Genomic DNA, 23,753 nt, shown 5'->3' on the forward strand with positions numbered 1-23,753 from the left:
AGCCTCCATTCCTGAAGGAATGGGCCTATGATTTCTGAGCCAGCTTCAGCTGAAACAGTCTGATCCCAAAATCAGGTAAAAGAGCCAAATGAGTACCCGCCTACAGAACCAGACCTTAACCAGAGAGAACAAAACCTGAAAATAAGTGCCGATAAAGCCTGGAGAGCTTTAAATGCAAAAGAGAGCATGAGCTTGGATCCAAGAGAAAGAAATAACCTCAAACTCCAGGACTGGTGAGAAAAGCAGTGAGCACGACGGGCTCCATTTGTGCGTACTGCACCTGTTTACTCACCAGCCCTGGAGCCACTACAAGTCTTCTCTGTTCTGTTGTATAGGCTAGCCAAATGTTGAGCTGAAATATATAGACTGCCAGATATTTCTCCAGCAAAGATGGTTTATTAGGGATCAACAGAGAATTATAATTTGGGTCTGCAACCCTGGTGAGCCACATGGAAGTCCCTGCTTGGCATGGGAAGAACACTTTTATAGAGGAAAAGGATGCTACAGTAAACAGAGTCCATGGCTTGTCATTGGCTGAGTACTTCCCAGGAAAAAAGAGGAGTCTTTCTTCTTCTTGGGCTCTGTTGTGGTTACAGGGCATGAGAACTCCCCCTTCTAGTCTCCTGACTCTATTTAAATTGAAGTTTCTTTTTATTGTACGATTCACCTAAAGGTTAACCTTTAGGATGCTAGGGAGCTAGGTATGCTTTCTCTTTTTAATCTTCATTGAATTCACTGAACCAATTAGTTTTAGGGAAGTTATAACCACAGTCTATAGTTACTATATGGAATATCCAAATTTGGCAATATTTCACGGAATTGCCACAAATGTATTGCTTTTTTGGCTAAAGTGAATAGATGTTCTGAAATCATGTCAATTCCATCAGGATCAAAGTATGCTTGTACTATATTAACTGTAGGCTTATATTCATAATATACCTATCATGGAATTTACCCAAAAAATAAAAGAGGATTATAATATAAATGTTGATGACTTGGGCATGAATATTAGTGACATGTCTGAGTACCAAAGTGTTCTGTATTAACTCAAACACCGGAGTACCTGTTACATACAAGACATGATGTTAAGAACCATGAAACAGTCTCTTTTCTTAACTGGAGACATGGTTATCTTACTCACTTCTGAATCCCTGACATCTCGCTCAGGGCCCGGTACTTCATTCTGACAAGTAAGAATGTATTAACTAGGAGTTCCCGTGGTGGCGCAGTGGTTAACAAATCCGACTAGGAACCATGAGGTTGCGGGTTCGGTCCCTGCCCTTGCTCAGTGGGTTAACGATCCGGCGTTGCCGTGAGCTGTGGTGTGGGTTGCAGACGCGGCTTGGATCCCGCGTTGCTGTGGCTCTGGTGTAGGCTGGTGGCTACAGCTCAGATTGGACCCCTAGCCTGGGAACCTCCATATGCCGTGGGAGCGGCCCAAGAAATAGCAAAAAAAAAAAAAAAAAAAGAAATAGCAGACACAGGAGAAGCTCTGAAAATAGCAGAAGTTACCCTTTTATAAGGGATATTTACATTTAAAAGGGAAATTTCCATTTGTAAGGGTGTTTCCTTCTCTGTACCAGGAAGAGAGGGATGACTCTAAAAGTCTAGAAACTGTCATCAATGCAGAAGGCAATGACTAAATCTACTTTACAACCTTACACTTGTTTACTGTGCTTTTCCTGGAAACCTCCCATAACTGACCCCCATCCCCCAAAATCTTTTGTCCTTAGCTGGAGATGGTATTTCAAGGTGGTAGCTTGAGCCATATTGGGGAGTTACTCAGTTTTCCTGGGCCTCTCCCAGGTATGCAGGAGGGATCCCTATTATTAAACCTGTTTGTTTTTCCTATTAACCTGTCATATATTACAGAGGAGTCTCAGGTAAGAACTTAGAAGAGTAGGGGGGAAATTAGTTGTCACAAATGTCAGGACTTCCTTCTTTTTCAAAGGTGGAATACTATTTCACTATATCTATGTGTATACATATATAGAGACATGTATATACGTATATCTCACATTTTCTTTTTCCATCCATCTGTTGAAGGACCTTAGGTCGTTTCAATTATTTTGGCTTTTGTGAATAATGCTCTAACGTACATGGGAATACAAATGTCTCTTAGCAATAGTGATTTCGTTTCCATTGGATACATACCCAGGAGTGGGCTTACTGGATCATATGGTAATTCTCTTTTCAGTTTTCTGAGGAACCTCCATACTGTTCTCCATAGTGGCTGTACCAATTTTCATTCCCACCAGCAGTGCACAAGGGTTCTTTTTTGTTCACATCCTTTGTAGCATTTGTTATCTCCTGTCTTTTTAATAATAGACATCCTAATAATAATCTCATTGTGGTTTTGATATGCAGAATTTTTATTATAAAAAATAAGGTTTAGCAAGTACCTGGCATATATATATATACACACACGTATACACAATAAGTGGTGGCTATACTATTAAAATAACAATTTGTTTTCATAGCTTACAATTATACCATTTGATGACAAACAACAACAACAACAAAAAACAGGTCCACAATATGTGCTCCATTCTAAAACATAATTACAAGGAAATTGAGAAGTCACTTATTGGCCAGTCATTCTCCACCCTGGATGCACACACCAGAGTCGTCAGGATGGCTCTAAGGAATGCGTGATTATAAGGTGCCCCAGTTCCTCCTTTTCCCTCTCCCCCTTCACACCAAGGTCAGACTACCAAGTGATTCTATGGTGGGCACGGTTCCTCAGTCCTTATCTGATGGGAAAGTAAGGTCTAGGAACCGAACTGATGAAGGGCTCTCCTTGCTTTGGCACCTCAGAGCATCCTCCTCTTGGCAACAGAAGGCATATTATTCTTGGGCTAAAATGAGGAGCTGTGTTCATGCCACTGGGGGTGACAGCTATGCTGACCTTGCTTGTGATCCATCCCCTTTAAAGACTGACAGACCCCCAGAGGAGTTTGGTCTCTCCAATTTGTAGACTGGCTAAAGCCTCGAGGGGCTCCAAAGGCAAGCACCACTTTTTCAAGCATCAATGGAGCCTAGAGCCAGATGATTTATCTCACTCCTTTCAGTGCTGCTGGGCTGACAGAAACCCTTTCCCTGCCTCCATCTACAGCCACAGCGGGGGAGAGAACGGTCTACTGTAAGAACAGGCAACATCGCCAAGGGGACGGTGGCTTACATGCCGAATCTTTATCGACAGTGTCACCGTCACCAGCCAATAGCACTAGGCTACCAGGACCCACCAGCCCTTCCCTGTGAGCTTTACACAGGACAGCAGGGTGATGCCACAGCATCACTGGCCACAGTGTTACCACAGCACCCTGGCCTGAAAGAACACATTCAAGGTTGAAGACGCCAGTTGATTAATGCCAAACAGGAAAATCAAAAGGATTTTGAAAAATAAATCACCTTATTTCATCTCTGCAATGCACTCATATCAATGTCTTCTCTTTATCCACATGTTGTCTGTACCTGTGTACTGACTGTGCAAACAGAATAAACTGTGCAGTTATAGCCACTGTATATGCAATTGAAGGTTTTGCTTTCCTTTCATTATACATATCCTCTAAGTCACGGCTTTGCAAAGCCTTCCTGCAAAGGTTTACACAGTATTTTAGGCTCTGTGACCAAACAGTCTCTCACAGCTACTTACCTCTGCCATCGAAGCACAAAAGCAGCAAAAGAAGATCCCAAAAGGAATGGCATTGCTGCTTTCCAATCAAAATTTATTTACAAAACTAGGTGCTGGGATGGATCTGATCCAACTTGCCATAGTTTGCTGACTCCTGTGGTAAAATGGGCTCCGTATTTACCATTTTAAATAGCTGTGTAATATTCTATTATGTAAACACTAATTTACTCAAGTATTACTCTACTACTGAGCATTTGGGGTTTTCTTCCTTTCAGTGGGAAGGTACTGGAATATAACCAACCATAAAATTTTAAAGCTATTGCTAAAGATAGTGAAATGGAAATGTTATATTTTATTATTATTATTTTACTCAATGGATTGAAATGAAGTAGCACTTAAGATATGAGAAAGAAGGCCAGCTCTTGATATGGGAATAATATTCCAAGTGAGTCACTTTTACAATATTCAGCCCTTCCCTCTACTGGTCTTTGTGGATGCTGTTGTATGTACACTGTCCCCTCCATACCTGGCATGCTATGCCCTGCATAAAACAAGTTACCACATACCTCTCTTATGTCATCTAAGTCCAGGAACAACAGATATAACTACTGCAGAGTGGGGCCAACTGAGAGGGTTGAGAAAGTAGAGGAAATGTCCTAGGCTAGAAGGGCACCATTAATTTGACCCAGAAGATAATGGTGAGAAGCAACCACTTAGCGAAAGTACAACATCCAGAGGGAAGGATTTTCTGTGACATGTGTAGAGCATAATTTTTAAAAAACAAAACCAAAAATCAACTAGAATTACACATTCTAACAGAGAGACCCCGTCTAGCCACAGGAACTAGGCATGAAGGTCAGGGTTGGGGCTGGAATTCAGAGAGAGGTCTCCTACCCTACATGTGTGTTTGTTTCTTTCTGTCTTTCTTTCTTTCTTTCTTTTTTGTCTTTTTGGGACTGCACCCTCAGCATATGGAAGTTCCTGGGCTAGGGGTCAAATCGGAGTAGTAGCTGCCAACCTATGCCACAGCCACAGCAACACCAGATGCAAGCCACATCTGTGACCTACACCATAGCTCATGGCAATGCTGGATCTTTAACCCACTGGGCAAGGCCAGGGATTGAACCCACGTCCCCATGGATACTAGTCGGATTCATTAGTGCTGAGCCACAATGGGAACTCCCAACATGTATGTTTCTAACTATGTGTATGAGGATCTCAAGGACTGAGTGACCAAAATATTCTCTCTCTCTCTCTCTTTTTTTTTTTTTTTTTTTTGACCTTGCCCATGGCATGTGGAAGTTCCTAGGTCAGGGATCAAACCTACACCACAACAATGACCCGGGCTGCTAAGTGACAACACTGGATCCTTAAAACGCTGAGCCACAAGAGAACTCTGACCAAAATATTCCTAAGAGACAGGGCCTGGGTTCAAATCCTAGCTCTAACACTTACAGGTTGTATAACTTTGGTTAAGTCACACAACCTCTCAGTGACTAAGTTTCTTCATCTGTGAAATGGAGAAAAAAAAGTATTTATTTCCCATATTAAGTGAGGGTCAAATTAGGATATATAATATGAGTATTTGTGTAAAAATATACAGCACTCACATACAGTGCTTTATAGGGATTTACTGCTATATGTGACTTCCTCCATACCTGAGCAGACAGGCAAAGACAGCGTCGGTAGCTAGGGGTCAGCTGGACCCAAAGGTCTGTCCTCTACAAACCAGTCCTCCTTCCTCCCAGCTGCCTAACCAAGGTTTACATGGTGAAGGCCTACAAGTGACCTGCTTTGTCTGCATATTACTTTCTGATGTCTTCTTTCATGACATGTGGCACTGCACTCTTGAGAAGGCCTCTTGGGAACCTCCTAATGGAACTTGCTTTCAATTTAGAGAACTGGCAAGGGCTCAATACTCTTCAATGACTGAGAGCTTGGTGAATGGAATATTTATAATACAAAACTAACAATGACATGACACAGTTGTCCTGCCTCTCTGGTTTTCCGGAAGACAACATTAAGGTAAATGGACATCTCACAGTGTTCCCCTTGGCCCAGGAACTTCCATATGCTGCAAGTGTGGCCAAAAAAGAAAAAAAAAAATTTGTATCTCAGAGGTCGGTCCCTGGAGTGTGTGAGGAAGAGACCAAGCAGGGAGGTCAAGTGGTCCCACAATATGAACAGGCCATTGTGAGTCACAGTGAAAATAATCTACCTCAAAGTCAATCCAGTGCAATTCTAAAGAGTTTACCTGAATGCTGAAAATAATAATTCTTCTCCTTTAGGTCTCAACCTACCCTTAAGAACAACGGTAAAAATATAGTAGCCAAACTGTGATACATAAAGAATTATTCCTCTGCAAATAAAAACTACAATGAGGTACCACATCACACTGGTCAGAATGGTTATCATTAATAAGTCTACAAACAAGCAATGCTGAAGAAAGTGTGGAAAAAGAGAACCTTCCAGCACTGTTGATAGGAGTGTGAACTGGTACAACTACTATGGAAAACAGTATGGAGGTTCCTCAGAAAACTAAATATAGAATTATCATATGATCCAACAGTCCCATTCCTGGGCATATGTCCAGACAAAACTGCAATTCAAAAAGACGCATGGGAGTTCCCATTGTGGCAGGGTGGAAACAAATCTGACTAGTATCCATGAGGATGCAGGTTTGATCCCTGGCCTTGCTCAGTGGGTAGAGGATCCGGCATTGCTGTGAGCTGTGGTGTGGGTCACAGACACTACTGGGATCCTACATTGCTGTGGCTGTGGTGTAGGCCAGCAGCTATAGCTCCAATTCGACCCCTAGCCTGGGAACTTCCATATGCAGTGGGTGCAGCCCTAAAAAGCCAAAAAACAAACAAACAAACAAATAAACAAAAAAGACACATGTACCTGTATGTTCATAGCAGCACTACTCACAATAGGCAAGACATGGAAACAACCTAAATGTCGATCAACAGATGAATGGGTTAAGATGTGGTACATCTACATAATGGAATACTCCTCAGCCATAAAAAAGAATGAAATAATGGCATTTACAGCAACATGGATGCAACTAGAGATGTTCATACTAAGTAAGTCAAAGACAAATACCATATGATATCACTTATTTGTGGATATATAAAAATATATCCATATAAAATATGGCACAAATGACCCTATATACAGAACAGAAACAGACTCAGAGACATGAAGAACAGACTTACTGTTGCCAAGGGGGAGGGGGAGGGAGTGGGATGGATGGAGAGTTTAGGGTTAGTAGATGCAAACTACTACATTTAGAATGAATAAGCAATGGGGTCCTACTGTATAGCACAGAGAACTATATCCAGTCTCTTGGGATAGAGCATAATGGGTAATAATATGAGAAAAAGAGGAGTTGCCACCATGGCGCAGTAGAAACGAATCCAACTAGGAACCATGAGGTTGCAGGTTCAATCCCTGGCCTTACTCAGCCGGTCAAGGATCTGGCGTTGCCATGAGCTGTGGTGTAGGTCGCAGATGCGGCTCAGATCTGGTGTTGCTGTGGCTGTGGCATAGGCCAGTGGCTACAGCTCTGATTAGACCCCTAGCCTGGAAATCTCCATATGCAGCAGGTACGGCCCTCAAAAAGACAAAAAGACAAAAAAAAAGAAAGAAAGAAAGAAAGAAAGAAAGAAAGAAAGAAAGAAAGAAAGAAAGAAAGAAAGAAAGAAAGAAAGAAAGAAAGAGAATGTGTATACGTGTGTGTGTCTGCATGCATGCCCACGTGTGTATGGCTGGGTCATTTTACTGTACAGCAGAAACTGTCAAAACAAAAAAATTATTTCTCTAACTCAAAAATATCATAGAATTCATTGATAATTCCACCTCACATCTTCACGGAAATGGGACTGAGTTTATGATGAGCAAGAAACAGATCTCTTCCTCATCAAGTCAACAGAAGTTTTGCATATGTAGCTGAGAAGTCAAGGTATAAACCATCAGTGGCAACAAAGAACATTCTGGCCCTTGTTAAGCAATGTACACTGAGAAGACTTAAAATCTCAAATGGCAACTCAAACCTGGGAAGGTCTGTAATTTTTCTATAAATTGAGAGACACAGATATCAGTGGGTTATGAAACTTTTTTGAAGAAATACCCAGAATTGTGAGTAAAGGTAGTGGAGTCTAACATAGCACATGGATGAGCAGGACCCAATGTTTACACAAGTTTACAGCTGTAACATTTGCTCACGAGTGGTCATTGTTATTAAAGTGGTGATACTGTTGGAAGGTAAGTAATAGCCTCTTTCTTATTAGCAAAGTTAGGTGTTTAAATATTTCATAGCTGCTAACTGCCAAACGAGTCACCATACATGAACTTCAGGTGTTAAATATGTGATGAATTTCATAACCCACAAGACATAGAAGCATTAATATCAAAATGCTAAATACACTTACAAATATTTATCATTAACTGTTTTGAATCATGCATACACACTGATGCTGCCAACTCAGCATGAAATATTGAAACAGAAACCGTGTAATGATTATGGAGAACAGGAAAGTTTTTCCAAAGAATGACTGTTCATCCACTTCACCAGCACTAAGCTCAGGCTCATCTGATGCAGGGCCAGATCCCACATGGGATGAAGCCTGGTCGTACTCAGCCTCCCTTTCAGCAATCTGATTACATACGCAGGCACTTAGCATTTCCTGGCACTTTTCAAGGATCTTCCTTTTATCTTCTTGACTGAAACTGATTCTCAGAGTAGGATTTTCAAGTGTTTGCACACTACTGAAGGTGCAGAGTTCTCTAGTACTGCTGGCTTTGGCTCCGTCTCCAGAGACTTCACCTGCTCCTCCCTATTTGTCTGTTGCATCTACCATCTGGCCAACATCAGCTTTATGGAGACAGCCTTCGTCATCAGTAATGTGGATTTTGTTCCTCCGGCAAGTATTTCCATCTGCATCAGGTACACCAACAAGGATAGTGGCAACCTTGTCAAAGGTCACCTGGCTGTTAGGAATGCCACAGTAAGCTAGAGGAGTCCATAAAGTATGAACTTGCCAAGCAGTTTATTTTAGCTAATGCCCATTCTCCCTCATACACTTTCAGTGAGTGGTCTGGTTGTCAAAGTCGGGAACAACCAGGTTTGCTGTGCAGGCACTGTCACATCTCTCTTGATAAAGGATGTAATATCCTCTCTGCTGTATCCATGCCTGCACAGAAACATCAGCGAGCTTGTCTGCACACCCTCTGACGTGTTGCCTGTGAGAATGGCCACTTGTGCAGCTGCACCATATGCCACTGCCTCATCGGGGCTGGTGGGCTTGTTGAGTTCTTTCTTGTGTTCAAATTTGAACTCTTCAATCAGGTGATTCACTACACAGTTGCCAAAATCTTCCTCGTTCAGATGGGTGTTATGAGCAGTGGATTTTACTTCCAAGATGCCATCCTGGATGCTGAGGATAGATACATCAAATGTGCCACTCCCTAAATCAAAGATCAGCATGTTTTTCTTTTGTTAAGGATTCAGTTGTTTGGGGTGGGGGGTGGGGTTCTTTTTTTTTTTTAATCCAAGCCATGGAGTATGCCTGCTGTAGGAAGCTCATTAATGACTCTCAGGATATTAAGACCAGGGATGATCCCTGCATCCTTGGTGGCCTGACACTGTGAATCATTTAAGTATGTTGAAGCAGTAATTATTGCATCTCTAGTTCCTCCCCCCCAAATAGGATTCAGTAAACTCTTTCATCTTGCTTAGAACCATAGAAGAGATCTCCTCTGGGGACAAAATATCATTTCTTTTATATGCTACAATTACTTTGGGCTTTCCCTTTTCACAAATCACTCAGAAAGGCCAGCTCATCCTGACTGAACTATGGCATCGTCAAACTTGTAGCCAATCAGCCTCTTGGAGTCAAAAATGGTGCTGGTGAGGTTCACTGCCTCTTGGCTCTTAGCAACCCAACTGATGAGATGTTCACTTTGTGAAGGCTACCTAATGTAGTCTGCTACACTTGCCTTGGTGGTTGGCAATGACCTCTACTTTTCTATGCTGGCAGACTCCCACCCATGAGTAAATGGTACCCAGTTCAGTACCAATAGGCAGACATCTTGATTAAAGAAAGAAAAGGGGGGAAAGTGAGGTGGAAATAGTTTTTTTTAAAAAATCAGTGTCAACAATAACTTATATGTGGAATCTAACAAAAAATGATATGAAAGAACTTATTTATAAAACAGAAACAAACTCACAGATCTCAAAATCAAACTTAGGATTACAAAGGGGAAACCATGGGGAAGGGATAAATTGGGAGCATGGGATTAACACATAGATGCTAATATATATAAAATAGATAACTAACAAGGAACACTGTGTAGCATAGGGAGGTCTACTCAATGTTCTGTGATATATGTATATGTATAACTGACTCACTTTGCTGTATACCTGAAACAAATACAACCTTTTAAATAAACTATATCCCAATAAAATGTAAAAAAATAAAACAGTAGCCTCTTGCAATAATCTCTGTATGAGAGCTATAGTCTCTATTTTCTCCACCATCTTCCTTTCCCTGTATTTTAGTCCTTATGTGGGTCAAACTCAAATATAAATGGATTCAGTTTTACAATTCATTCAAATGGCAATGTGTCCTACTTGTTTTCTATTGTTTTCAGGCCTCCCCTGCATTTGTCAATAGATGCCTGATTACAAGGTGACCACCAGAATACTGAGAATGATATCAAACCACCATGGCAACCAGCAAGGTTTCGAAAACCTTGGGGTCATCTTGGCTTCTCTCATGCCCACATCTAATTTTTTTCTAGGTCCAGTCCACTTTTTCTCTTTGCATGTATCCTGTCCCACTCTGATTTTATTATTATTTCATGTCCAGATTATCATAGTAGCATTATCACTAATATTTCTCCTTTCTCTGATTTCATGACTTATTCATTACCATCATTCATTTGCCCATCCATCCATCCATTCAATAAACATCAAATTGTGTATCACTAAACACTGTTAGATATTGAAAGTAAAGGGATAAATTCAATATGGCTGCTATCCTCTAGGAACACCATCGTGTTGACCTTTTTAAATTATGCCTTTAATCATACTAACCCTTGATTAAAAACTTGTTCCCCACCACCTACCAAATAAACTAAATAAAATAAAATAGATCCAATTAACCTTTCCAGCCAGTATGGATTATGGAATCAGGTACACACATTCAAGTCCTGACTGAAATTTATAGCTTTGTTAGTTTACTAATGATTAGGCATCCTTTTTACCCTCTCTACTACTCAGTTTCCTTACCTTTAAAGTATGCCTACCATTTGGATGCAGAGTAAGTGCTCATTAAAAGTTCTTTTGATTGTCCTTGTCTCTAAATAATTTACATCCCCAAACACAGATTCATACAGAATCAGAACATAATGGATTTTAGATAAAATCAAATAAAGGTCCCTAATTAGACAGCTGGGGAAATTGAGATACAATCTGGGAAGTAAGTGGCCCTTGGTGACAGGAATTTGGTAGCAGATGGAGATATGGTAGCTAGTCCTTCTGACTCCCCATCCAAGCACTAAATGGAAGCAGCCAGGAAATATCTGTGGGGGAAATTAGAGGGCAGGAAGGCAAGGGCCATTCCCAACCAGAAGAAGGTTTAGCTTGATAATCTAGATTTCAAACAGGTAGTAATGTTCTCAGTTTACAGGAAAAGGCTGTTTTTCTCTCCAAACACAATGTAGAAGTTATTGATAGATCTGCAAAACTGCAGCACAACAAATACTTAAGTGTATGACATTAAGGTAACAATATAGTGCAGCATCTTCAGTGGAGGTAAAGACGGCACTGATGATAGCAGGCAGGGATGACAGGGGAGGGGATCATGGAACTAGAGAAGGTTTATGCTGGGCTGGTCTTCAGAAACCATTGAGTCTAAGGCAATCGGATGACAGGTAAGAAAATTAAGGCCCACAGAGGTCAAAGGATGGCCCTAGATTGCACAGATACTTATAGACTTTTTTAAATCTTGCAATTATTTCATTTGACTACACTGGCTGCTCAAACAGACATTACTTTCATTACTTAGCATCTGCTGAATATCTCTATGTGCAGATCACTGGGAAAGAGCCAAAGAAAAGTTGCTAAGTGATACCTGGGCTGAACGCAGGTAGAGATTAGAGGGAAGAAAAGCTGTTGAGTTGCTCTATGTGTGCAGGCACGTCCAGCCACATAGGCAGAATAGACAAATATCTGTAGTCACAGCCAGCCTAAGCAGAGTGACTCCAAAGGAGGTTATTACAGTGTCATTTAAAATTAAAATTTAATAAGTTATATTCAACATGGGTTGAAAACATTCATAAATTTAATGAATCATCTAATTAAATACTGTATACGCAACAGTATGGCGCAGACCAAAAGAAAACCTTGAGAGTTATTTTTATGCTTAAATGCAATTAGTAAGTAGTGTTTTAAAAACAAAACCCTCTTGAATTTCATGAAGCCTTTTTTCCTAAAGTAGAAAATGTTTCTTTCATAAACCATCCCTTGTTTTCAGGAATTACATGTTTATCATTTGCTTTCAGTACTAAGTAGTTAGCTGAACTACAATTTATACCAGCCCCCATGTTGTCAGTCTTGACACAGCCAAGCCCAATTTCATGCAGAATGATTGCACAGCAATGTCATCAAGTATTTTTGTTGGGCTATAATGCCAAAGTAATCCCTTGTTAGGAGGCTCTATCACTGGGGAGGGGGAGGGATTACATTTTCTTCATTAGGACACAACATCTAGTTCATTTATAATCTTTCTTTTTAACATGCTTTCCTCCCCTTATAGCGTGTGGTAAAGTTACCCTTTAGACTCTCTAGGCAGCTATTTGTGAAATATCTTCTACGTTAATATGCCAGCTAGCTTTAAGCCCAATACTCAACATACAGTGGAAAGAACAATTTGAAATCTGACAAGTAATGTCCTAGACAAGTGTGGAAGTCTCTAAGCTACAGCAGCCTGGGTTGGAAATGCTGCTTCCCACCCCTCTTCCTAGAGAGCCTTCTACTTCTGTGAACTTGAGCGATCCATAGAGTATTCCACACCATCTTCCCCAACTGTGGAACAAATCATCTCTTTCATAGCTCCAATAGCCTGAGAGACTTAATATAGTTCAAATGAAAGATTTTCAGATTTCCAAAGGGTAAAAATGGTAAGTTAAAGCCTTGAACCATAAGTAATGTTTTATTTCTTCAGCTGGATGATGTGCACACAGGTAACCACTGTATTATTCCTTTCACCAGTTGGGTATTTCTTAACTAACAAATCCGTCTCTTTGAGGTTCATGGATATAACCAGTTCTCTACAAAATAATAATTACCATAAGAATTGCATTTGGTAACATAAGAGATTCAGGCAACAAAAACAAATGATTTGTATGCCTTTATCCAAGATCTGTCATTACTTCCCGTATTGCCAAGAACAAATTTTTTCATGAGAGCCATAGGACTTCGCTAATAAGTAAGGCTGGATCACCTCCCTCCCTGTGCTACAACCCTACTGCATTCATTTCCTGACATTACTTAGTATATACCAGCTGGCCAAGGGTAAACTTTGCTTTTCTTCTTTTTTTTTTTTTGTTGTTGTTGTTGTTGTTGTTATTGTTGTTGTTGTTGTTGCTATTTCTTGGGCCACTCCCGCGGCATATGGAGGTTCCCGGGCTAGGGGTTGAATTGGAGCTGTAGCCACCGGCCTACGCCAGAGCCACAGCAACATGGGATCCAAGCCGCGCCTGCAACCTACACCACAGCTCACGGCAACGCCGGATCATTAACCCACTGAGCAAGGGCAGGGACCGAACCTGCAACCTCATGGTTCCTAGTCGGATTCGTTAACCACTGCGCCACGACGGGAACTCCCTTTGCTTTTCTTCTAATTCAACTATTCTTCAGTCCTTTATACAATGCCCTAGCAGCTGTCATCCCTAATATAAAAATGGTGGTTTAGCCTTAGGGGAAAAAAATCAGGTTAAAGATAATAAAATGCCTTGGAAGATGAGAATAATGGCCTAAAAAAATAGAAAATTATTCTACCCATTCTGAGTCTGAGAAAGAAAATCAGTTGACTTTTCTTTCCCCTTTCCAGAGAAAAATGTGGCTCTGGAAAAGCCAAGGAACAAAACAGAGGGAGATAATTCATCCAGATCTATCTAACCAGAAATAGGAAAGGAAGCACAGGAGAAAATCTGATTTATGAGAACTGTCAATAAAGAATATCAAGAGGTTCCAAGAAACCTGCAAGTGTTGCTCTTAAGTCAAATATATGTCAATTTTTATATGTAATAATGTCACGAGCTAAAATGTATTTATGCATATAGATGGTGCATTTGATTACAACTCAAAAGTGGAATAGTACCCATTGCTTCACATTAATGACTATTCAGAACTAAGAATTCTGGGAGTTCTTGCTGTGCCTCAGTAGGTTAAGGACCTGACATCTCTATGAGGATATGGGTTCCATCCCTGGCCTGGATCAGTGGGTTAAGGATCTGGCATTGCTGCATGCTGCAGCATAGGTTGCAGATGCGGCTCAGATCTGGCATTGCCGTGGTTGTGGTGTAGGCCTATAGCTGCAGCTCCAATTTGACCCCTAGCCCAGGAACTTCCTAATGCCACAGGTGTGGCTATAAAAAGAAAAAAAAAAAAAGAATTCTGAAGGATTATTCTCTAGCCATGTACAGGGGTTAGGATATAGGAATATCTAAAACGATTATCTTGCACTAACCAGCCTCACACATCATATTCATTTGGCTTTCAGAGACTTTGCAGGTTCTAAGGATGAAGACAGACATGTCAATTAATAAAAGTAAAATGTGATGAAATATTTCAAAGTACTTTGTAAATATAAATTGCTATAGACATGCAGTATGTTATTACTGATCTTAATTATAGTTTCAGAACCATCAAGCATATATTTATATACATATATACATGCACACATATATATTTACATGAATATATACATATACATGTGATTAGTCTTTGGCACAAACTAAACTGTGAATATGGGAGTTCCCATTGCGGCTCAGTGGTAACAAACCTATTATCCATGAGGACATGGGTTCGATCTCTGGCCCAGCTCAGTGGGTTAAGGATCTAGTGTTGCCGTGAGCTGTGGTGTAGGTCACGGATACAGGTTGGATCTGGCATTGCCGTGGCCGTGGCATAGGCTGGCAACTGCAGCTCTGATTCAACCCCTGGCCTGGGAACTTCCATATGCTGCAAGTGCAGCCTAAAAAGAAAAACAAACAAAAAAAGAAAACAAACCAAACTGTTAATATATGAAAGAGCACTCATTTGAAAATTATACTAAAAATGTAGTACAGCCTAAAAGGGCAGAGAAGCATATGAGATCATGGAGGGCACATCAAAGGATTTAACATATAGTAATGTTTTATTTCTTCAGGTGGGTGATATGTACACAGGTAATCACTGTATTATTCATTTCCCTAGTTTGATATTCTTCAGTAATAAATAATATTTCAAAAATAAAGAACACTCTATTCTAAACACGTGTGGATATTTGCAAGAGAAAAAAATTAAAATATTTATAACTGTTGTTCAGCTACAGAACAGAATACACACACTTTCTCACAAGCACATTTGCATTCATGTGCATGCATGCGTGCATGCACAAACACACACACAGCCACACACTGCCATGTGGTATAATGGAATCAGAAAAATAGGAATTCTGTTTTTGGCTCCATCTCATTTGAGAAGACTGACCCTATACGAGTCACTTAACTTTGCTGAGGCCCAGCTGACTTGCCTGAAGTTGGGATTTTTAATACCTAGATAGAGCCTCTGCAAAAATTATTAATACGGTACAGACAAGAGGACTGCACCATGCAAAGCAGCATTACATCAGAGCCATAAGGGCAGCTTATGTGCTGAGGTGAGGACGAAAGCCCTTCATCTGGTCACTGCACTCAACACTCACCTGGAGCTGAAGTCAGCGGAGAAGCTGCCTAGGGACATACAGAGATGTATTTGATGTGGCCTGAGCTTTCAAGACAGTACCTTTCTAGCAGGTGAGTGGAAAGTGGAGGCATCATTTGTAAGCCGTGCCTGGGAAGGGGCATGAGGCCACAGTTTCCCGAAACCACAGGCCAACGTCGGGCGGGAGGGAGTCAGGAGTCCATGTAGAAATCATGCATTTTATTGGACTTAATCATATTCTGAATATATATTTTCAAATACGCTACACATATTTCTAGTCTTTAAGGTCTGCAGACATCATATATTGCACATTTTAGAGCTGCAAAGGCAGGTTCAGGAAAAGAAGCACATATAACTTGAAGGTGATGAACAGCCACATCCCCTTGATCTGAGCATTTCTGGCTCAGGATACCGTGACAGCCTTCCGGCTGACCTCGCTGCTTTTGCCTTTGCCCCGATTGTGTTGTCTATGGTGACCAGACAGGACCCTCTCAAGCAGCGTTTTTCAAAGTGTGCTCCTCCCTCATCCACGCCAGCATCACCAGACAAACCGTACTGGGTAAGGCAGACTCACAGAGCATCTGCTTTCACTGGTCTGGACTGGGACTGGGGAATCGGAATTGCTGGTAATACTAGGGACTCCCATACTTCTGACATCTGAAAACCAGTGAAGTAGCAGGTATATCACAGTGTCATTCCTCTGTTCAAAAGCTTCCAATCAGCTCCCTCTCTTACTCTTTAGCAGCCAAAGAAGGCATCTTCCCACAAAACTCGCCATGACCCAGAGGATCTTATCTTCTGTCACACCCTGCTTTTCCCTGCCTACTGCTCTCAGCCATTGTAGACTCTGCTCTTCCTAAGCTGTTCCTGCCATAGGGCCTCTGCACTTACTGTCACTTGTGCCTTGAATTACTGCTATCTCACATAGCTTATCCCCTCACTCTCTTCAGATCCCACAACAAAGAATAAGCTGGAGCGAAGTGTCATCAAGCTAAATCTGAGAAACCCTACTCTAGAGAGGACCATGCCATACTATATGGTTCTGAATCCATACATTTCTAACAATCTCCAGAGGAATGGCAACAGAACATAGAAGCAAAGACATTTTAATATGAGTATTACACATTTCAAATAAAAAATAAGATATCCTCAGTTTCAAAAGTGAAGTCACAAATCTGCTATGTTTCCTAATATTCAGACATTTTAAATGTTTCTACCAGATTTTAATAAACATTGGAGAACACTATACTGGAGATACTCGAAGGCAATAAAAAAAATGTTAACCATGGTTAACTCTGAATTATAATATTACATATTGTAGGGGGAAAAAAACTAATTTTCTCTCTACCCTTCCAGATTCTTAGCTGAGACATCTGTAATAAAAGACAGATTAACAGGAGGAACACAAACAGAAGTTTAATACCATGGATCCCTCCTATACACATGGGAGAAACCCAGGAAAATGGAAACCTCCCTGAAATGGCCCAAGACACCACCTTAAATATCATCTCCATCTAAAGGCAAATTATGTTGAGGGGATGGGGAGTCAGTTAAAGGGAGTGTCCAGGAAAATAAAAGCATGGTAGACAAGGGTAAGTCTGTTACACAGATTTAATTCACTGACTTCTCCATTAGCAAGAGTTTAGAGAGATTTAGTCCTTCTCTTCCAGGTACAGAGAGGGAGACACCCTTACAAATGGAGGTTTCCCTTATAAACGTAAATTTCTCTTACAAAAAGGGTAACCTCTACTACTGATTTTCAGAGCTTTTCTTAATTCTGCTCAAAATACTCCTTATGCCAAAGAGGCATATTTTGGAGTGGGGGTGACATATTCTGCTCCCCTTCAATATGATTTTTATGATTTCGTTTCCTTCATACATTTCCGTTTTGCAAAATTTCTACCATGAAAATAGGTTACTATTAAAATCATTAAAATTAAGTATCACTTAAAATTCCAATTAAAAATGCTACCAATAGCAAAAGTATTTAAAATCAGAAATCACATAACATTAGCATGAAAAATATATTTTAAAATTTGTCACATAAAACTTACAAAAGAGGAAAGAAACACTTTAAATAGGCCAACATTGGCTTTTATCATGAATCAACGTGTTTTTGTGTTTTTAAAAAAACCTTAAAAATATTAACTAAAAAAATAATTTTAAAAACTGAAATCCGAGAAAATTGAGCATGTTGACATCATAGATTTCTAAGGTACATTCAACTTGCAAGCAGTATCAAAAAAGCCACCTTAAAATCTGTCTTCTTAAAACTTAAAAAATAAACACATTTTTGATATATCAACTGTAGCTTTTATCCTGAACCAATCAGTGCTGTCAAAATTCTAAAGTTAGACAAAGAATGCTAAAATGGACCGCTACGGATTTTGTAGGTTGTGACATAAACATTGTTAAATCTTTGGAAGCTGTGAGAAATTTGGGTATGTTACCTTCACAGTTTTCCAAAGTTAGCCCAATTTGCAGTTTCATTACCAAGTATTTTCACAACTAGATGTGAACTCACTGAAGAAATTACATTAGGGAAATCTCTAATTACCGATCAGGAATAAACAAAGCTTTAGGCCAACAAGCAAATGTCATCCACTAAAGGCATTGAAACCAGAAACGGCCCTGTGGGGCTCCTGGGTGCAAGAGACTTTCTGTGTCCCCCCCATTTCTCGTTCTTAGGGAATGGGCCTCGTTCAGCCACCATGACCTTCCCTGAGTTCCTGGGGACAGGTTCAGACAGCGGTTGATCAGGGAAGGGAGGACCAGCCAAGCAACAATAGTACAGCCTTGGGGCAGGATCCTGGTTCCATTTCAAGGGATACACATCGCAGGCATCTTACACACCTAAGAGAAAAGTTATACTCCTTATGCTTCTTTTATAAATGACTACTTTGAAATTGAGCAGCTTAGAGTCCTTTCTTGTCCTTCTCCCTGACTTAACTGCACCCTAAACACAATCACCTGTAAGCTAAAGATTAGGCAGCCTGAGCATAATTGCCTGTGGGTTAAAAATGATTACCACGTGATGTTTTTCAGGAATCTTCCTAGTTTGTTCTAATCTCTGATCAATATGCCCTTTTCGCAAGTCCTCTTATTCTGGGCAATAACCCAGAAGACCACCATCCTGCTCATGCCGAGATCTCCTGACTCCAGCTTTGATGACTAAGATTCCCCCAAAGAAAGAAGAAGGCATGTTTGTCCCAATCCTGATTCCTATCTGAAAACTTCTTTTTCTCCTCTTTACTATAAAACTCGTCGCAATTCTTTCTAAGGAGGGGGGGGCACAGTGTTTAAGGCATTCGTCTGCTGTGACCCTCCTTTGCCTGGCAAAGCAATAAAGCTATTTTTTTCTCCTTTACCCAAAACTATGTCTCTGCTGCGTTTCAATTAGGCCCTGGCAGACAGAGGGCTGAATTCCGGCAACATCATTACAAAGCAGTGTTCTCTATTACCTATATTCTCCCTCATGCTCTTGATTTTCATATCTCTAAGAGCCTCAGAAAGATCTCGATGCTTATGAGGAAGCTAAGGTTTTTAGGATAGTAAGAAATTCTCATCCTTTCATATAAAATAAATGTCAAGTTGGATAAGGACCCACCTTGTTGGTTTACACCGTTTATCGTAATCAATTTAATATCACTTCCAGCAGTGTGGCACAGCACTGCATCAACAACGATAACTGGAATTCCTCTGCTCCTTGAATTAGTAAGCAAGTTATGGTGCATATCAATCACGCATAATGAGTCTGAAGCACGGCTTGATTATATTTCATTTGCATAAGAATTTTCTGTAATTTTTAAAAACTGATCATTTTTAATTCAGAATAGATTTAAATGCCACACAACTGCTGCTCTCCTCCTGAAATGCTAAGCAAATCTTCTTACATAATACAAAAATGCTAATCAATTTTTTTAATGCAGATCCTAGCTTGTTAATGAGTTTTCACCTTTCTACATGCTGTCAAATCTCATTACACTGTCACCTTTCTAGGGTTCAAAACTGGAGTACACATTTATATGGTTCAATTCTAATTGCCACATTATTGCATTGCCAGTTACAAGGGAAACATCTTTGAAATAATCCTTGGATTGTCCAATTTGAAGAATAATTTGTCTCTTTGCATTCTGTAGTTTGTAAAACCCCTACCATTAATTTATGGGAATATTGATTCAAACATTCTCTGATAAGGCAGAAGACTGAATGCTAAAAATGAAACTAACAGGAACCAACAGATAAGTAAACATAGATCTAGAAGTTAATTATAATGAGATAAAATGTACAAATAAAAACAACTTAGTAAATATAATAATTTAGAAACATGTAATCCATTTGGGAATTTTTTTTTTTTTTTTTTTTGCCTTTTCTAGGGCCACTCCCGTGGCATATGGAGGTTCCCAGGCTAGGGGTCCAATTGGAGCTGTAGCCACCGGCCTACACCACAGCCACAGCAATGCCGGATCTGAGCTGCATCTGTGACCTACACCACAGCTCACAGCAACGCCAGATCCTTAACCCACTGAGCAAGGCCAGGGATCGAACCTGCAACCTCACGGTTCCTAGTCAGATTCGTTAACCACTGTGCCACGACGGGAACTCCATGGAAATTATTACTTTAAAATAATTATTCGTAAGATATTTAGGGACTAAGCATTTTCTTGAATTTCATATATATTTCCTAACATCCTGAAAGATCTTATTGGGAAAAAGAAAACTTTTCCTCTATATCCTAGGCTCTTCTGGTTGGGTCTAAGAATTAAATTGACATGAGACAAACTAATAAGAAAATCTAAGTTTAATAACATGCATACATGGGAGAGACCCAGGAAAACTGAGTAACTTGCCCAAATGGCCCAAGTCACCACCTTAAATATCGTCTTTAGCTAAAGACCAAAGAAAGATGTTGGGGGGCAGTTATGGCAGGTGACCAGCAAGGGCAAGGCTGTTATGCAGATTTAAGTCTAGGCCTTCTCCACGGATACATTTCCAGATTTAGTCACTCTCTTGTAGGTATGTTAAAAAAAAAATACAGTCTGAAAGTTGAGAGTTAAGTTTTATTTGGGGCGAAATTAGGACTTAACCCCTGTAGACAGCATCTCAGGTAGCCCTGAGAAACCGCTTGGAGGTGGTGATGGGGGAGCTAGGAAATATAGGAGTTTTTGCAACAAAGGGCAGGGAGCAGGAATCAGAGAGGCCCGGGCTCACTGAAATCATTCCTTTGATATGCACATCAGCTATCAGGGCCAGTATCCTGAGTTTTCATAGCCTGCGCGACTCACCGGCTCTCACCCTTGGAGGTGACCGCATTCACATGGACTGTGGCATTCTTTTATTCTTAACCACAGATGAGGTTGAAATACCACCCAAGGAGGAAAAGGGGGGAATATCAGGATAGGATAAAGGTGAAGGGGAGGTGCGTGCAGCACACACACATTTTACAAACGTTTGTTGCTGATCGCCTGAAGGTTGCTACCAGTCACAAGGAGCAGACATCACTATGGCGGGTTTTAGTGTTTTTCTGGCTATGAGGAGATCCAAGAATTGGGCACATAAAACCTTCTCCTAAAAATATCTGACTATCTGAAGGCCTGTCCTTCCAGTTTTCCTAGAGCACAGAGTGCCTCACTCCTAGTCTCTAGCCCGAGCTCCACTCAGGCAGTGCTGTGGGTTGGTAGCCGTAGTGGCTCATGTTTTAGTCCATGTAGAGGCAGATGGCAAGTGCCAAACTTCAGTTCACAGTTACAGAGAGGAAGACACCCTAACAAATGGAGATTTTCCTTATAAGTTTAAATGTTTCTTACAAAAGGATAACTTCTACTTGGTTTTCAGAGTTTTCCCCTTATCTGCTGTTTCTTAAAAGATAACCAGGTTAAAATAATAATTATCCCAAAGAGACATATTTGGGGTGGTAAACTCTGCTCCCTAAAAACTCCATGTGAATATGTTGAAATCATTTAATTGCACACTTTGAAGAAGTAGAGGTTAGAAACCAAGACAAGGGGTAAGAATATTGATTCATTTTTAAAACACACCACATACTGACAATAACTATTTTTAAGTGCTTAAAGGGTTAAAAAAAAAAAAAAAGAATAGGTTATATGGGAGAAGCAAGCATTTGGTGGGAAAAAATGAATTTAACTAAGTCAACTCGTAGATGCAAGTCTCTAAGCAATGCCAAGTACCAACCCACTGGCTAGAAGTAACAGTTCCTGATAGATCTTATCACTACACATTGAATGTTCTATTCTATGCAAGGAAAAAAAAGTTTATATATATATATATGAATATATATAATGAATATATATATTCATTCTCCATCAAGGCACCTTTTTCCTCTAAAGAAACTGAAATTTCCATGGAGAAATAGCTGCATTGTAAAAGGATTTACTGATTCATGCTGAGGTATTCTTTTTCCATCTGTAAATTCCTAGTTTAGATGGCGCCATGAATACACATTTGCCTAGGGAAAAAAATTCTCTCTTATTCACTTGCTCAAGTGCACTTCTAATTCCTAAAACCTAATGATTCACTTTTATTCATTCATCATATAAAGCTTCTAAAAACAATATATAATATTCTTTGAAAATAGCTTATATAAAAATTTAATAAGCTGTTTCACATTTCAAAAATCACAAGGTTACTGACATCTGCTACAAGAGACATTTATCCTTCGTTCAAGATCCAAAACTATTGGTTTAATTTAGTACACACAGCAAAGAAACCAGCTCTGTTCCCTTCCCTAAAAAGTAGTATCACTTGTCATTAAAATAGAATTTAAATAAATGACCACTGAGGCATTCGATAGGCCACTTACTGCCTGTCGAAAATCTGTAAACCTAACAAAAAAGAAAAATGTTTAGGGCAATGCCAAATACGTGACCTAACAGTAAAAGAGTGCAAAACACAGGGAAAACAACAGACATTGAATTCTCAGGGTCCAAGGCCTTTCTGCGCTCAAGCAAAGGGCCCTCCCCTAGCGAAAACAGACCCACCCACGCGTCCAAAGCAATCCTGTCTGCATCACACGAGGGCTTCTCACTTCAGTACAGCAACTGGTGAGGCTAGATTGTCCTCTTTTACAAAGCAAAAGCCTCTTCTACAGATTTTCTTAAAGAGCACAAACTCCAACCTGGAGGAAAGGTAAAGAAATGATAAGGCACTCTGAAAGCGCCAACTGCGAGACTCCGAGGTTAGCCAAATTATAACAAACAAATTCAAACTTCAGGGTAAAGATAGGGTCATACATTTCCCTCCCCAGCAAAGTTATGATCGCCAAACCCGGGAGGGGGGGGGGTGTCAATGTCACCCTCGCCTGCCCCACTCCATCCTGAATGTTCTGGAGTCTTTGCAGCATCCTGCCCCGCTGCCTCCCTGACCTGACTCCAGGACACTTGATTTCTGGTCCAGCTCCCAGCTCTGGCTCTCAACCCTTGACTCCAACCCCAGCTGCCACAAGGCTGGTGCCTGCCAGCCGGGGGTAGACACGCGTGTTCTGCCAGTGCTGGTATCTGCACGTGCGGTCTGCGCTGTTTCCCAAATCGGCCGACCTGCCCTCCCTTCCTTCTCCTGTGTGGCTTGTCAGCTCACATTTCCGCCAACTCCAAAAAAAATGTTCTCGTTTGTATATGTTCTCATTCTCCTTTTTCATGTCTCATTTCCGCAAACTCCTCGTTCTCCTCATTCTTGTCCCATTTCTTTCCCAGTCTAGTTTCTCATGCTTGCTCCCACGCTTTTCTTATGTGGCATTCTTATTTTCTCATTACCAGGCTTCTTAGTTTACTTCATCTTCTACTCATTTTCTCACTTTTACCCCATAAATGTTCTTGTACTTTTTTATTTTCCTGTTTAATCTCGTATTTTCAGCATATCCTCTTCATGTCTATTATTCTTTCACATCTTTCATTTTCAAACGTCATTTTACCGTCTCATCTTTTCCACATTAAACTTCCTCTCCTATTCTTTCATTTTCACATATTTTCCCCTTTCTCACATTTATACATTTCTATTTTCTCAGTCTTGTTTTTGTACTGTTACTTTGATGGTAGCACAGGTTATACTTTATTTTATTTTCTATTGTTTTATTCCCTGTTTTTCCTTTCCTTTCATTCTCTCCCTGTATTTATTTACATTCTCTCCCAT

The 23,753-nt window shown here is 40.4% G+C and overlaps 1 pseudogene; it reads right to left on the reverse strand.

Moving 5' to 3' along the window:
- Positions 1-8,472: 8,472 nt before the first annotated feature.
- Positions 8,473-23,262, reverse strand: LOC125118136 (heat shock 70 kDa protein-like; annotated as a pseudogene).
- Between the last annotated feature and the right edge of the window lie 491 nt (positions 23,263-23,753).

This window comes from Phacochoerus africanus, chromosome X, assembly GCF_016906955.1.
Source record: "Phacochoerus africanus isolate WHEZ1 chromosome X, ROS_Pafr_v1, whole genome shotgun sequence".
Classification (NCBI taxonomy): Eukaryota; Metazoa; Chordata; class Mammalia; order Artiodactyla; family Suidae; genus Phacochoerus; species Phacochoerus africanus.